Source organism: Microcebus murinus, chromosome 16, assembly GCF_040939455.1.
Source record: "Microcebus murinus isolate Inina chromosome 16, M.murinus_Inina_mat1.0, whole genome shotgun sequence".
In the NCBI taxonomy this organism is placed as follows: Eukaryota; Metazoa; Chordata; class Mammalia; order Primates; family Cheirogaleidae; genus Microcebus; species Microcebus murinus.
In genome coordinates, this window is record NC_134119.1 from 20142771 (window position 1) to 20159255 (window position 16485).

A 16485-nucleotide genomic window follows, 5' to 3' on the forward strand; every position below is an offset into this window, starting at 1 on the left:
CCAACCCAAATACAAGCATTCAATCAGCATTTTGTCAAACTCCAACATGTTGATCTCTTAAAGCAAACATGTTTTCTTTTGCATCCTTATACATACCTTTTACTTAGTATTCAGCCAAGTATTTTTCCATTTGAATGGATGGAGAGCCAAGAGGCTGTAACAAGTGGGGCCACTCAGATCTACTATATGGCATCAAGTGAGCACAAGTTGGGAGCTGGGGTCTGGGAGGAACAAGTGTAGATTTGGTGTCTGAAAACCAAATTCCAACATCACTTCTGCACCTTCTTGATTGACATCAGGCAGGTCATTCAATGTCTTCTGGGCTGCTGCCCTCAGTCTTTAAGACAAAGAGGATGCCCCTAGTGCTATGAAGAGGGCTGAATAGGAGAAGGCTGCAAAATGCTTTAGAAAATAGCCACTACATACAGGGAGAGGAATTCTGCAATATGACCCCCGTGAATCTGTGTAAAGGGGCAGAACCACCCCAGAAGTTTTCCGAAGACAGCTCTTAAGAAGAATCATCTTTGTTTTCTCTGGACTTCCGATCTTCATCACGTTGCCTTGTAGTCACTCTGATGACAGAACCATTCTGAGTGCTGGTGGCTGAACCCTCAAGAAGAGCCTGAATCAAGCACAATGATATTGAAGAGTATTTCTGATTCAATAAACAATGGTGAGAGGATATCAATGGCTGTGAGAATTTGTCAATAATGAAAAAGCACTAATAATTTATTCTCTATCACCTTAAAGACTCTAAGTTGCCTTATTTTTAATCACAAATTTAATAAGAGAATTAACCTGAAGAGTCGAAATTAAACATATATAGAGAAGTTTTAAAATTTTAGCAAATATGTTAAACAACTAGACTAACAAAAATTACTATCATTAAGCATTTAATTTTGCTATAAACTTCATATCAATCAAGTTGAATTTTTTAAAAGAAAATGATATAATTCTCATCTCAATATATAATATTAATATAAGAAAGCTTTTATTTCTGGAAACAAATTATAAAGGGAATTTATTCATTTATTAAATTTCTGGGACCCTAATCACAATACAATCCTACATTTCTTAAGCTGTGGAGTAAATACCCCCAGAGTATGGTGATATGATATACCTAAAACCATAGATGACTTAGAGGATCACCTTAACAATTTTGGGTAAAATTTATATAAGCTTACATGTTTTTGGTAATGCCAATGCATGTCTTTTGAAATAGGAGCAAAATGTGCATTTACTTTTACAATAAGACATGTCAAGGAATGTTGTGTTCTAGTGATCCTATACCCGAAACCACAGAAGCAAGGTTATACTTCTCTGCCAACAGAATTCTTTTACAGAATTTTCTGAAGTCTGACAAAATGACAATATCTTCAATAATAGTTTTAGAGAAAATGCTAATGCTTTTTCATTCCATCATATATATCATCCATAAAAATCCAGAGCAGAACATTAAAACATGACTCACAAAGGTGCATGTTTAGAAAGCCAAAATAAGGAAGCCTGGTTGCTGGTTGTATAACTCTGAGGAAATAGAACTTAATGTCAAAATGTGGTCCTCAGAACACCTGCATCAGAAAACCCTGGAAATGTTTATTAAAATGAAGATTCTTACAATATACCCAAGACTCAAAGAATAATCATTTCTGGGGTGGAAGCCAGGAATCTTCATGGGAACTTATTAGAGAATTGAGACACAGACACACAGAAGTTTGCAAACAATTTAAAATGGTTGAAGGGATTTAAATTCCCTTAGTGTAGCTTTCCTGTCTAACACTTTTCTCAGCTAGTCTTTTCACAAGAGCATGGTGGCAGCTAAACTCCTGACAGGTTTTACAGCTGATTGCACGGCACACCATCCTCCAATCAGCTCCAATCACCAAATTTCTAGATGGAAAACTTATAATTCTACTGGCGATATTGAGAACCTGACTTACAGCCTCACTCTTCTGGAGAACCAGTAACACTCAACTGAGAAGGGTTACAAGGGTCACTCACAAAGAGAGCAAAACATTTTCTAAAATCCCCTTGCAATCTGCTTAAATGTCTGAACAAATACTAGCATGAACACCACACATCAAACTCCCCTTTCGTTTCACAAAACTCAAATTCCCTAGGTTGTTAAGAGACAACATATTAAAATATGGCTGGGTGGTCTATTAATTTTGAATTGGACTTTATCAGTGTAAACCTTCTGAGAGTCTTTAATTTGTTAATTTGCAGAGTTTTGATGAGGAAAATTTTTTAAAAATGCAAATGTTCCCCCCTCCCTTTGAATTTATTAGACCAGGGAATCTTTGTGTTCACATCTTAAAGACCGACTTTCTGTAATTCTCTGCTACTCAATGTAGGATTCAGGGATCAACATAAATCAGTATCGGCGTCCCCTGGGAGCTTGTCAAAAATGCAGAATCATAAGCCACACCCCAGAACTACTGGAATGGAGTCTGCAGTTTAACAAAATCCTCAGGTGATTTCTATGCACGTTCAAACCTAAGAAGCAGCGCTGTAGAACACATTTTGAGAACCAGTGCCAAGGACAATGAGAGAGAGGGTTTTAACCTGGAAAACTTCAAGAATCAGTGGTATAGTTCATTCACCTTGGCCCCTTAAAGACTTCAGTGTTGTTTCCAAGGGACATCTGCTCTGGGGCAGAGATTTTTCACCAGCAAAATTATATCTGAAAGCTGCATATAAAACAGCTCTTTCAGCAATAGAGAAAAGCACAGATCTGTGCTGTGGTTTGTAGCTTTTTTGGCCTTTGGACAATTTTGATTTGCACCAAACCTGTCCCGTGGAGATGGGAATGTTGGAAGAATTAAAACTTTCTCTACCATTTGAATCTACTCCCCTGCAGAGAAATTGTCCATTTCCCAGCTGCAGCTGAGAACATATCATCCCATCTTAGCTGACAAATAATTAAAGATTTTCCAAATTACTATTCCCAACCCACTCAGAGTCCCAAACACAGATTCTGAATCAGGTGTGTGTGAAATACAAACAGGGATTGAGTTGAGAAGGAAAAGATGAAGCTTGAGCCTTACTAAGCAAAATTCACATGTTAATAAAAGTCATGCACAGCCTCAAGCCCATGTAAGGTATGGATCAACCACTAAGAGCAAGGTTCCCATCGGAATCTTCCCAGCATACAACCATGACTCATGCCCAGAACCATCTTGTTCCTGCAAGAAAAGCATAAATCATCATCCATTTTTTAAAATGATGCCAAAAGTGCATTTTATTCAAATGCATTCCTTAAAATAATGGCTGAGAAAATAAAACTAGAGTATTCAACTGACAACTGACTCTTTAGTTTTCACATCTGGAAGGAAAAAATGTGTCATGGAGTGATTAAATGGATTCTAGAGATGCTGGGAATTCCTAAACATGCAAAGGTCCAAGAGCATCAGAAATTGTTTTATTCCTTTGAAGAGGAAACTTTTGTGCCTCTATCACACCTAGAAAGAGGTCTCCTATATTTTATAATGAAAACCTTATTACATTTTTCTTTCTTTTTGTTTTCTCTTTTCTTCTCATTTTATATTTTAACCAACAGCATCAGGAAAAAAATGCACTTGTGCATATAGATTCCTATAAGATCTCTACTCTTTCTCTCTCTCTCTCATATATTCCTTCCACCATAATTCAAACAAGCTCAGTACTCTTTCATAATTATAATGAACAACCTTTGACCCTGTTTCTTTTCCTAATACCTCTCTTCAACTATCCTCATTAAGGTTATATCAATTGCTCCATCTCCTCACCTTCTATATGATTTTGTTTCCCCAGAAGCAGCCTCTGAGGCAAGGATTCAAGGATGAGTAATTTGTTTGGAAATGCTGGAAGGGAGTTGAGGAGTATGCCAGAGAAGGAGAGAAAGCTCACGAAGACTGTATTATTAGACCAGTCAAAACCCCCGGAGAACTCTGAAAGACAGTGTAGAACACTCTTCACTGTTATCCCAACTGAGAGCCAAGGGACTAGGGTATTTAGTTATCAAGTCCCTGTCTGTCATTGCTTGGGGGCTCTTTCTGGGGACATTAACTCTCTGTCACTTTGGCTTGCTCTGTACGTAGGCTAAGGTTGCTCTCTGGCCAATCAATCAATCAATCGATAAAACCCTCAAGCAAAGAGTTACAGGTGTTCATAATAAGCAGCCTTTGGAATATAGAAGTGACTGCCAGAGGGAACTGGGCAGAACACCAACTTCATCCACTTCATCCTCTGTTCATTCCTCCACTCAAGCCCCTGAAAGAGCTCTTGCTATGCACCAATGAGATTACGATGCTTAACACTTTTTTTCAGAAGTTAGACCACTTCCACAGTTTAAAAGCTATAAGCCACTGCTTTCTCCTTGAAGCTTCCCCTTCCCTTGGCTTCCATGACAACACATCCTTCTGGGTGTTCTCCTTTTGTTCCTGCCACTCCTAACCATTCTTGCCGGCTCACCTTACTCCAGCCAAATTTGACAGGTTAGAATTCCTCTTCTTATCCTACCCTTTTTTGCTGGCTGAGCTCATCTAATCCTAGAGCTTCAGTTACCTCCGATACCCCAATGGCAAAGGTATATCTCTGGTGGCTCTGAGCTCCTGACCAAAGAGGCTGATGGCCTATATGACATCAGACATTTCACAGTGGCTTCAAATGCAATGATGAGAGAATAATTTCATCTCTGTCTCTCCTTCCTTCAAGAAGGAAAAAAAAATGGCCTCATCTATTATTTCCTATCTCAGTGAATAATACTACCTTCCATGAAGTTGGCCAAGGTGGAAAACAAGCACTCAACTTGGATACATGCCTCCCTATCTCCTACCTTCACAATATCCATTTAATTATTGGATCTCATCATTGGATCCCATCAGTGAACAAGTTCTTAAATCCATTCACTCCTGTTCATTTCCTGGCCCACAATTACTTCTTGTCATAGCCTCCTGAGTGGTTTCCTCAGATCTGTTCTTCATCTTGCTATCAGATGGACCTTTTAACAATGTACCACCTATTATGTCCCTGCCCGAGGGATTTGACTCTGTTGGCTTCTTCTTCTGTCCCATGCAGCACTACTTTATACCTCGCTACCTGTTCCACCTATACTTTCCTCTTTTTGGTTCTGGAAAGTGACATCATGCTTCTGGGTTTCGAATCTTCCTGTGTTCTGTCACCTCTACCTTAAAGCCACTGCTCCCAGCACCTCTTACCATTAACTTTTACTCATCCTTCAGGTATAAGCTTAAACAGGACTGCCTCAAAGAAACCTTTCCTGCTTTTCCAGATTCCTCAGTTGACTCCTCCAGTATCCTATTCTTTAGGACATTCCACTGCCATTCTTAACTCTTACTATCATTAATTGTTTGTGTCATTAGTTGCCTGCTCAGTGTAAGCTCCCTGAGAACAGGTACTGTGTCAGTTTAGTTCACATCTAAATACTCAGCAATTCCTGGTACGTAAGATTCCTGAATTGTGTAAATTCAATTCCTGGCATGTAAGATTATGATAATTACCCAATGAATTTTTACTAAGCCCATTCATAATTCCAGAAGTTTAAGTAGGCTTAGTTTTAGTCACATTTGCTTTTTGGTTTGATGATCTACTCTTTTCTTTCCAGATGTGAGATGTTGGATGTCATCCTAAGAATAATGTAAAGGTAACTTTGATAGTTTGCTATAACAAAGTGCCACAAACTGGGTGGCTTAAATAATGGAAATTAATTGTCTCACTATTTTGGAGGCTAGAAGTCTGAAATCAAGTTGCCAGATGGGTTGGCTCCTTCTAAGGGCTGTCAAGGAAGGACCTGTTCCAGGCCTCTCTCCGTGGCTTCTAGATGGCCATCTTAATGTCCACATGGCATTCTTCCTATATGCATCTCTTTGTCCAAATTTCTCCTTTAGGAACACCAGCCATATTGGATTAGGGCCCATTCTAATGACCTCATCGTAACTAGTTATGTTGGCAATAACCTGATTTCTAAATAAGGCCACATTCTGAGGTACTGGGGGTTAGAACATCAACATATGAATTTGGGGCAACACAGTTCAACCTGTAGCAGTATCCAAGGGTTTTAAAGCAGGAGAGATAAATGACTAGATTCACAGTGCTGATAGATCATGTTAGCTATAGGGTAAACAAAAAATTGGAGGGAGCTAGACTGAAGGCCTGGTGAAAGCTAGGGGTCTATTATAACACTCAGAACAACGCTTGTAAGTGCAGTCTCTCAATCAGCATTGGCCAGAGTCAAAGCTCTGATAGACTGAATGCAATAGTTTAAACTTCCCTATATGGGGGTCAGTATTCTTATCTGTAAAATGGCTGTATTTTTAGCATCACAAAATTTATAATGCTGGAGGAAAGAATGAAAACTAGATTTAGCTATGACCTGACTTAGAAACTTATAGCTTCCCTCAATATTCTAGCATAACACACAAAGTAAAAAAAGAGAAAAGAAAGCTTAAGTTCTTTAGGAAAATCAGCCATTGAAAAAACTTGCGACTTATTTGTGTTTATGTATATAAAGATATTTTGCGCCAAAACAAGAATAATGCAGGTATTAGTCAAACATTTCTGTTTTCCACTGGTGTGCAGGCATCTTATAGGACTATCTAATAGAAAAGTGGATTCTAGATCTTTGTAAACATAAAAAGTATGATTTAGAGTGGAAGTTAAAAAGTTGTCACATGTAACATACTCTCTTTTCTACCTCTGTTCCATTCCAATGCATTCCTTCCTTTTCCTTTCAGTTAGAGATGCCCTAATCCCCACCCAAATTTTTATCACTACAAATAATGTAACTGTGAGCCTCATCCAGAGAGGAGAGTTGTCTAACTTATTTTTCTCCTCCCTCCTAGTCCTTGGCAAGTCTGCCGGGTGACCCACGCAGACACCTCAGAGGGTGGTGCCTCACACCCCCTCAAGCCACAACCAACAAAGCTTTAGTCATTTCATGCTCTTGGCTTTGTCATCGTTTTGATTTCTTGAACATTACTTTGTCATTAACTCATTTCACTTATGTAAGGAGAACAAGCCAGGGAGAGTTAAGGAGTGCCTGTGGTTGTTCAGGAACAAACAAACAAATAAACAAACAAAAATGATAGTACTGCCCAATGTTCAAAAGACAATTATTTTGACAAGAGAAAACTCTGGACCACAGGGCAATGCAATTAACTTATTCTATGAATTGTTTTACGGAGCAAGCAAAATCAGGCCTTTGATTTAGACAGCATTTTAATAATCATAAAGGCTATCATTGTAACTTCCCAGAAGACAAAAGAAAATAGATTATTTTACATAGGAAGGAGGCATATCTGAAGTTATTGGGATGACACATATATGCTAACATTAGGCATTAATTAACCATGGGATCATTTTTATTTTCTACAAAGTGAATTAATATTTATATCTCCCTTAGAGGTGTACAGATTATAAAAATATGAAAAATAAACTATGCTTATGTGATATAATTTTTGGGGTATGGAGTTAATTTATATTTTCCTTATCTATTAGAGTTTGAAGGGCGAAGTGATAAAACTGAAAAGCTACTTCATAGGTACCTGTTTTGTTAAGAGGAAAGTAAATATTATGTTATAATTCTATCAGAAAGTGAGAAAAGATTGACTCACCATTTTGGGGAACAGAGAGACTAGCATTTGAAGGGAAAGAGAAAGAAGATGTCCATGTAAATGCTCTCTAAACTTGAATGTGCTTCCAGTTAAAGAAAGCTAGGATTTTATGTGAGCAAAGGTGACATAATATAGACAGAAGAGCTGCTGTCAAGAGCGACCCAAGGGAAGAAGAGCACTTATGGGGAGAATTAGCTCCTGGGTCTGCAATAACCAGCAGAGCCAGATGAAACAACCATGGGTATAGTTTGAATTTAGGTTTCTACTGCCATTGTCCTTGTTCCCCTGCCTGTCCTCACTTTTACCTGGTCAGGCTTCCAGATTAAAAACTAAACCCAGGCAGTATCTTCTGTAAATCCCCCAGTCCCCTCTGCCCATGCATAATCACTGAGGTGGGAAGATTGAAAATATCAATCAGGTGCCCCAAGAAATTTTAAACAAAACTTTTTTCATCATAAACTACTATACAGACCAAATGTCTGGAGAAACCAAAACAAATTCAAGTCTGGTTAACGGTTCTTCTACAATAGCCATTCTTGCTCAGTCCCCATTACCATTTTATTTTACACTATCTTTGTTTGTAGGCAATGATTTTGGATTTTAGAAAGCCTAAGCTCATGTAGGATTGCATTAGGTCTCTGTCATTTGTACTTGAAAGACTCCTACCCATTCTCCAGCAATGGAAACTGTCAATAGGTTGTGATGAATGGTTTTCATTCCCACCAGTGAATGATCACAGGTCACTAATCAAGAATTCAGTCTGAGTGAATGGAGAAGTCAATCTATAGAGAATAGCTTAGATATTTTGCAAAAAATTAATCTGCTTTCCCATATATGGAGAAGGCCATAAACTACTGCAATAGGAGCACATTGACCTTCCACAGCAAAGGACTTGAGCTAGACATGCAGTAGCCAAAAATAATATTAATTTTAGCAACCATTTACTGAGCCCTGTAGTGGATGCTATTGGTAGCTGAGCAATTGCCCTTTACCAGACGGGTACCCCCGTCCCAGATGCAAGTGTTGGCTGCTATTGGCTCAGAACTGCACCTTTCTCCAGAGAATCTCCCTTGGACATGTGGGAGTCTTTTGCATAGCAGGTCACATCCCCAGCCCCACCCTAGGGGCAGCCCACTGCCAAGGACTGATCAACATGCAGAACACAAAAGGCCAGCCAACCACATCAAGGTAGGGACAGCTCCATGGTGTAATTCATACTCCAGAGCTCTCCACGGGATTAGGCTAAACCCAGATGCCAGCAGAGACAGCAAACTAGCTTAGTTCCTCCCACACTCCATCTGCTTCCTTCCCTCCCGGTTCTCCTGGGATCCCTACCCCTATAAATCACATACACCTGAGTCCCTTTCTCAGGCTCTATTTCTAGAGAGCAGGACTTAAGTCAAGTCATAGGTCCATCTGTATTATAGAGACACGTTGTTTTCATATGTTTATTTCATTTAATTCTCAGAACTACTCTGGGACAACCATATTATTCAAAATAAGAAAGAGTAGGGTTGAACCTAGGTCTATTTATTATGCTAAGCTGGTGGCTTAGACATCAGCATACCACCTCCTTCACATCTCACCAATAAAGATAATAAAGGAGTTACAAAATTCAGAAAGCGAATGATGTGCCCTCTCCACATTAACGTGCCCCTTAATGCACAGATGTCATAGGGTTTCCTTGACAGAAAGTGAATTTTTTTTCTATTAGGGACAGAGGAGAAAGAAAAAGAGGGAAGGAGGAGAAACAGAAGAGAAAGACAAAGAAAAGGAAGAAAGAAGAAGGAAGAAAGAAAGGAGAAGGGAAAGAAGGGAAGGAGGGAGGGAGGCAGGGAAGGAGGGAAAGCCAGACAGAAAGAAAAATCCACAACAGAAACTTGTTGTAATAGACTTTGGCCTCTTAGGTGACCCCCTAGTCTCGCACCTTGACTGGAAAAGCACTGCTGGTCCTTTCTCTCTTCTAATTCTTTTCAGAGTGGAACAGTTGGAAATGCTTTAATCATGGGCTGAGCTTCAGTGCAGGGCTTGGCTGAAAGTCACTTTTCTACTAAGAACTGTGAGGAGTTTCCAGGGAGGGCTTGTAAACTAGTTATCTCCGCTGATGACCACATCTGTGTGCACATTGTGGTGCAGAAACAAGCCATGTAATAAAGCATATCTTGTGTTACATGACTTCCCGCCATGTGCACTGCCCTTTCCCACCACATTCAAGACGCCCTTTACTTATTAAAAAGAATTAGAATATAAAGAAACAATACCCCACCCATAGGGTGAGGTGGCTTTTCTGTTTTTCATTTTGTGTCCAAGTAAGGCAGATATCATAGAATTCACTTTTGGATTTCTGAAAACTTCTAAACTGGACCCACCCCAAAGGCACTGAGGCTGCAGAGCCCCTACTACGTGCTGGACATTGCATGTGTTGTTCTGTATTGCTTCATTGGATTTTCATAGCAACCACTGAATTAGGCATCGTGGTTCCCATTTCACGGAGGGCAAAACTGGGAGTCAAAAGGGTCAAGTGATGTGTCCAAAATCAAGCCTAGGGAATGGAGAAGCTCAACTTCTTGTCTGTGTGAAGGACTTTTGAGCTCAAAGTCTGCTTAAGGAGAAGCAAAGTCAGTGGCTTCGCAGATGCCCAGCACCATCTGAATAAGGGAACACTTTTCACCTTAAAAAAGTGATAGTCACAACAATTACTTGTCTTTGAAAGATCCACTCTGCCCGGTTCACCGAATGCTGAAGAGATCCATGAGATTTCCAGAGACTATGAAAATAATCACTATGTGATATGGAACACTACGAATCACAAGACAGTGTGTGTGGGGTATTTTATAATATATTACTATTTCAAACAGCTTTATGTATTTCAAAAAAAATTAAAACTAGCAGAAAAGGAAGCATGGAAAATGACCTGCTATAACAAGAGTTAATAAAGATAACTACAAACAAAAGAGAAATGCTTAAGAAGAAAAAAATGTTGTTTTTGAGCTCTTGGGGCTAAAGACACTGGACATGAATGTAGTCGCTCCCAAGGAATTTGGACCCCCCTCAAAGCTGTAAGTTGGTCTTCCTAGGAATCTGATATCCACAGGCATCTGCCCAGAACAATGACCTTTGACTTCATCACTGCTTTTAGTAAATATGGGAAGAAGATGATTTAAAGGAGCCTGGGGGGGAAAAAAAAAACTTTTTTTTAAAAAAAGAGCAGAAAGCGTGTAAGTCAATCAACTAAAAAAAAGGTATCTGGTTTGAAATTTCAGCATTTAATGGGGGTAGAATTAAATGATTTCCAAGTTTACTTCCAATAATGTTTCAGAATTTGACAATTTTAGAACCTATCAGCTCTAAAATATACCTGATAGAAGGTAATAGATTATATGCTGTTGCAAACATTTGCAAGAAAACTTGATGGCCTTCTGAACCTAGAATATTGGCAAGTGCTATTTTTTGAGCACAAATTATTTTATATTCCTTGATATAAATCATGTTTTAGATGACATGACTTTCCCCTTTCCAGTTCCAAAAAAAGTGATATGATTCATGGGCTAAAGTGCGCTTGTTAATAGGTTGGTGGAAAGAATCAGTAGTGAACAAATTTTAAAAAGGTATTTAAAGTTCACAGTGCTTGTTGCAAAGATGATAAATGGACATTTTGGCATATATTCACTTGGAGGACCCACCATTTACAATCACCAGTGCCGGTAGACTGTACTTAGATGTGCCCTTTTGTATATTCTAGAAATAGATGATTGCTCTATCATTAGAATGTCAATATTCCATGCTTTTTAAACAAAAAGAATTATGTGCAATTGCAACATCTGTTGCTTCTTTACTTTATCACTCTGGATCTAATTTTAAGTACATATTGGAAAAGGATCTGGGCATTTAAAATTGCTGAAATCTTCTGTCCATCAATAAGGATGACATGTATGACAACAGTGAAACATTTACTGGCTATTTGTGAGTTCTAGCTCAACTGGATGACTGATATCCATGAGTAGGCAGCAGTACCACTTGGCTTAAGCTAGAAGGTCAATGTGGACCTGGCTATAGGAAGCACTGGGATAATAAAAGGCATATTCCAGTGAAATGTTTAAGGAAGGTTTCCCTGATTTTGTTGTAGGAATATCCTAGATACTCAATACATATCACTGGTCTTCCACAGTTAGAGGAGCTCACAGACACAGCAAGACTGTGCCATTAAGCCTCACAACAACTTTGCCAAGAAGGTACTAATATTTTCTCCATTTTGTTGATAGAAAATGAAGCCACATTTTACCTTGGTAAGTGTTTATGGTGCTGATCCATGAATTATGCAGTTCTGAGTGCTTCCTGCAGAGCAGGTCTTATCTTGATGAATTCCCTCAGTGTTTGCTTGTCTGAGAAAGACTTTACTTCCCTCTCATGTACGAAACTTCGTTTTGTGGGATAAAGAATTCTAGGCTGGGCATTCATCAGATTGGTGCAAACTGATCAACACTTATGTCCATGTATGGAAGCAACGTTCATCAGGTGTCAGGCAGGTGGGAGGGGGTAGGAGGAGGGATGAGTAAATGCACATCTAATGGGTGCGGTGTGCACTGTATGGGGGATGGGCAAGCTTATAGCTCTGACTCGGGTGGGGCAAAGACCATATATATAACCTAAACATTTGTTCCCCCCTCCATAATATTCTGAAATTAAAAAAAAAAAACCTTTAAAAAAGAATATTAAGGCACAGAAAGATTAAAGGACTTATCCATGGTGGCACAGCAGTGAAGCAGCAGAACCAGGATTTGAACCAGACAGTCTGACTTCATGGTCCATACTCTTCACCACTTCCCACCACTGCTCAGAATTTATAAACTTGTAAATTTCTAAGACACTTCACACAACCTATATGGAATGTCAAGGGATGCATTCTCTCATTGAATGACAGCATTGGCCAACTAGAGGAGACAGATGCACTATCATCTATAACAAGCGGCACCTTTAGGACTATAGGAAAACATCCAGGTCAGATGGAAGCAGTCAAAGCAATCAGTGTGCAAAGGGGAATAGGAAGTTCTGTTCCAGCATGTTCAGGAGCATTAGTGGGAACCACACTTCAAGAAGATAAACACTTTGAAGGTGCTTTAGATCTCTATAAGTAGGTGTTTATAAGAACTCTGGTTTCCCTCAGCAATTCAAAAAAATATGCTCACAATTCCTTTCATAGATGTCCACCTGTACCTTTGGACTGAATCATAATTACCCAAATGTCCTAAGAATTGTTTTTCTAACCCCGGGCTCAGATCTCACTTGGATGTGTTGAGCGGAGAAAAGATGGTGAATCTCCCACTCTGGATCCTCACTGGCACTGCTACCAGCTGGGCAATGACTGCTTAAGTCAACTGCAGTAGGGTTTTCATAGCAACAAAAAGACAAAGATAAGTTCGCCAGCTGTCAGCTCCCATGTTGATGCTGAGGGAGGAAACTTAACTCTGAAGATACGAGAACCAAAGCCCAGATGTAAGGTTTCTATAATGAGAATTTCTATTTTTCTCTGGGAAACTTGAGCATTGTCAAAGAGTGATGGAATGAAGGTAGTTTATCTTTCCCCTGGAAATTTAACACACATTGATTTTCTTATTTATTTAAACAAAGTAGCATAAGTTTCATGGAAAATAGTAGGGATACTTTTCTAATATTCTTATTTCCCATACCTGCTACTGTATATAGAGTTGCAGTCCTCAATGAGAAGGAACAAATCAAATCAAAATCAATATAAGAATTCTGAAGGTAACAAAACAGACATTAAAAGATAAAATAATATCCTCTTGTTTTCCTTTCTTCTTTCTCTCTTTCTTCTTTCCTTTCTTACTTCTTTCCTTCCTTTCTTTTTTTCTTTCTTGCCTTTCTTTCTTTCCCTTGCTCTTTTTTGTCCTTTTCTTTTTCACTTTTCTTTTTGAATCAACATGCTTTCCTGACATACAAAGGAATGACCACCTTTATTCCCTCCCATGTCCAACTGGCTTATGTGTAGATAAAGAGAATCTTATTTAGGAGAACAAGGACAACTCCATGATTCTCAAGTCATTTTTGGCAGTGTTCCACCTCTTCACAAGGTTCAGTGGGTGTCTCTGTTCACATAACATGAGACTCTAAAAAGCCCATTCTCTAAGCATGTGAATTAGTGCACTTTTTTTTTTTTTGCCTGAACCATACATATCTTTACTCATCAGAAATCTGTCACCAAAGAAATAGTGTTCCCTAGCTCATCCCTTATTGTCCAGACAAGTTTCAAATGAATTAAACCATGGTGTGGTTACTATATATTTCATTAGGAATAATCTCTGCACCATGAAACTTTTTCTTACCACTTGATAATTTAGTTTATGTTTTCATTTGCTCCATTTTATAAATGGCTTTTAAATTTTGTCCAGCTCAAGGATAAGCTATTCCTGATAATTTCTCACGTCACTCTGGGGTGTAGACATCCCATCTTTCACATCCAATCAAACCACATTACATAATCTGTCTCTTTACCCTTAACACACATCTACCTCGAGGTTGCCTCAAATCACTATTTTGATCTACCAGTAGTTGTCTAAGTTTTCATTCTTGGCAAAATCTTGAAAAAGCTGTGAAATAACACATGCAAAGGGTTTAATTATTTTGGTTCTGGTGGGACTGCCCCACGGATTTCAAGCAGATACATAAACATTGCCAAGAATATGAAATTCATTTCCATGTGTTCACCTGTGGAACTAAGCCCTCAGTAGTACTTGATAAACAATTGCTTGCCTTTAGTTATTGGGCAAACCATGAGGTTTTGCACTTGGGGGAAAACAAAATGAATTTTACGAAGTTTTAGTGATTTTTCCCCTAGCCTGTCAATTTTAAACAACATAAATAAAATGTTTCTCATACATATTATGACTCAGATTCCTCCCTAAATCTTTAAATAGAGAAAGTTGAGGATGGGAGAAGGAATGAAATATAATGTCTACTTAAAGTCAAGAAGAAATTACTTGTCCACTACACAAGAAAACAAAGTTCTAATTGGACATTAAGAAAACTTCACAGTGTTACTGAATTTCCTGCAATAGAGACCAATATAGAATGAAAACAGGAATAAATTCCTTAGTTATCACTCCTAGAATTGATTGATAAAATGAGAAAACACTGAAAGGCAGTACGGATGCCCACACTGAAAGGCAGTACGGATGCTGACATTTGGCTATCTGTCGGCTCAAGTACGCATCAACCTCTTTCATCTTAAATAAGCTAGGATAAGTTGGGTGTTTGGCACATGGATGAGAGGACCATACATAAAACCAGAAGCTTCTAACCAGAAGCAGGATGAATGGTATAGTAGATGGCTACTGTTCTGAGGAGCATATATATGGGAGTTGCTATCTCTGCCCAAAATCCAGGTAGAGAATATCAAATGTGAAATGGTGAATATGAAATTTTGGGAGTCAAATTCTGGGACATTTTTAAAAGATAAAAATAGCAATCTTTTTATGCAGCCTTTCTCTAACCCATGAAAACTCACCAACTTTCTTTCTTTAATAAAAGCAATCACATTTTATTGTCCACTCTCCCACTATTGCTAGTAATCAGAAGAGTTTGATATATGTGGAAAGACCATATATTGGCTGTGTGTCTTTGTCAAGACATATAAATATTCTGAATCTGTTTCCCTATCTATAAAAAGAGAATAATCACTTGAGGATTGAAGGAGACAAGGATGTAGAATTAACTAGAAACTGTTACAGAAATTATTGTTACATATGTTGCCATTATTTATTAAGTTAGAATGACAATCTTTTTAAATTTGTTTAGAAGAAACTACTCACTGAACAGAGTAAATAGTATGGAGGTGAGTGTCTCCAAAGGTTAAGAAGTAATTTTTTTTATTTTCTTTTCACCTAAAGGTTTCTTTGAGCCTTCTCTTCCTCCAAACCTCTGACCTTAGTGAAAAGATAGAATTGAATGTCTTCAAAGATAAAGTACTGAGGACAGGTCAGCAAAGGAACCAGTTGGCTGGACAGACTGCAAAAGGAAGCTTGCTCCAGACACAGAGGCCTGAGAGAAGATGGAAGTGAAGAAATGGAACAAAGCAAGCAGTTAGGGTCAAGCCTGGGCCCAGCCAAGGAAAGAGCAGGAAACCAGGAAGAACATGTTGGGGAAAGAGGCCCAGTGGTTTCTCATTCCATCTGAGCACACAGTGACCGAAGGAGCCTCATCATCTTTCATGGAGCTCCTAGAGGTAAAGTGCTGCCTGTGGGCAATATTCCTTCCTGCAATGAAAGCTTCCCATGACTATGACAGATTCCACTTCAACTCAAGTGGGCTCATGCTTCTCTTCACAGCCTGGAGAGCATTTGGGGACCGTTCTTCCATTGTAGACTTTAATATCTTGACCAAAAATGAATTTATCCATGTACTACATAGTTATTTTTCAAAGAGAAAAGTCTTCCATTTGCCTGGTAATGAGCTTATCCTTGGGAATTGATATGGAAAAAATGCCCAAAGCTCCAAGAGCAGGGAGTTTAGAAGAGAAAAAGAAGTAGAGAAAGGGCTGCATTTCCCACTGTGGCTAAAATTCTCAGGACTCATCGACACATCATCAGTTCATTACTCGAGCACAAAACTGGCAGTTATCACAGACACAGCCAGCATGACCCCCAACTCATTCCCACACTCAGGCTAGATACTGACCTTCTGGAATCCACCACTGTTCTACTTTCAATCCATTTTATTCACATGATTCACTTAGTCAAAGTCTAGAGGATAGAAAGGAGATGAAACACACTCTGTGATTAGTTGCTCTCTCTCCTAAGGTATCTCACTACTAAAATCTGAGCCCCTCCCCGGCAGCCCTTTCTTCTCTTATCTAGGG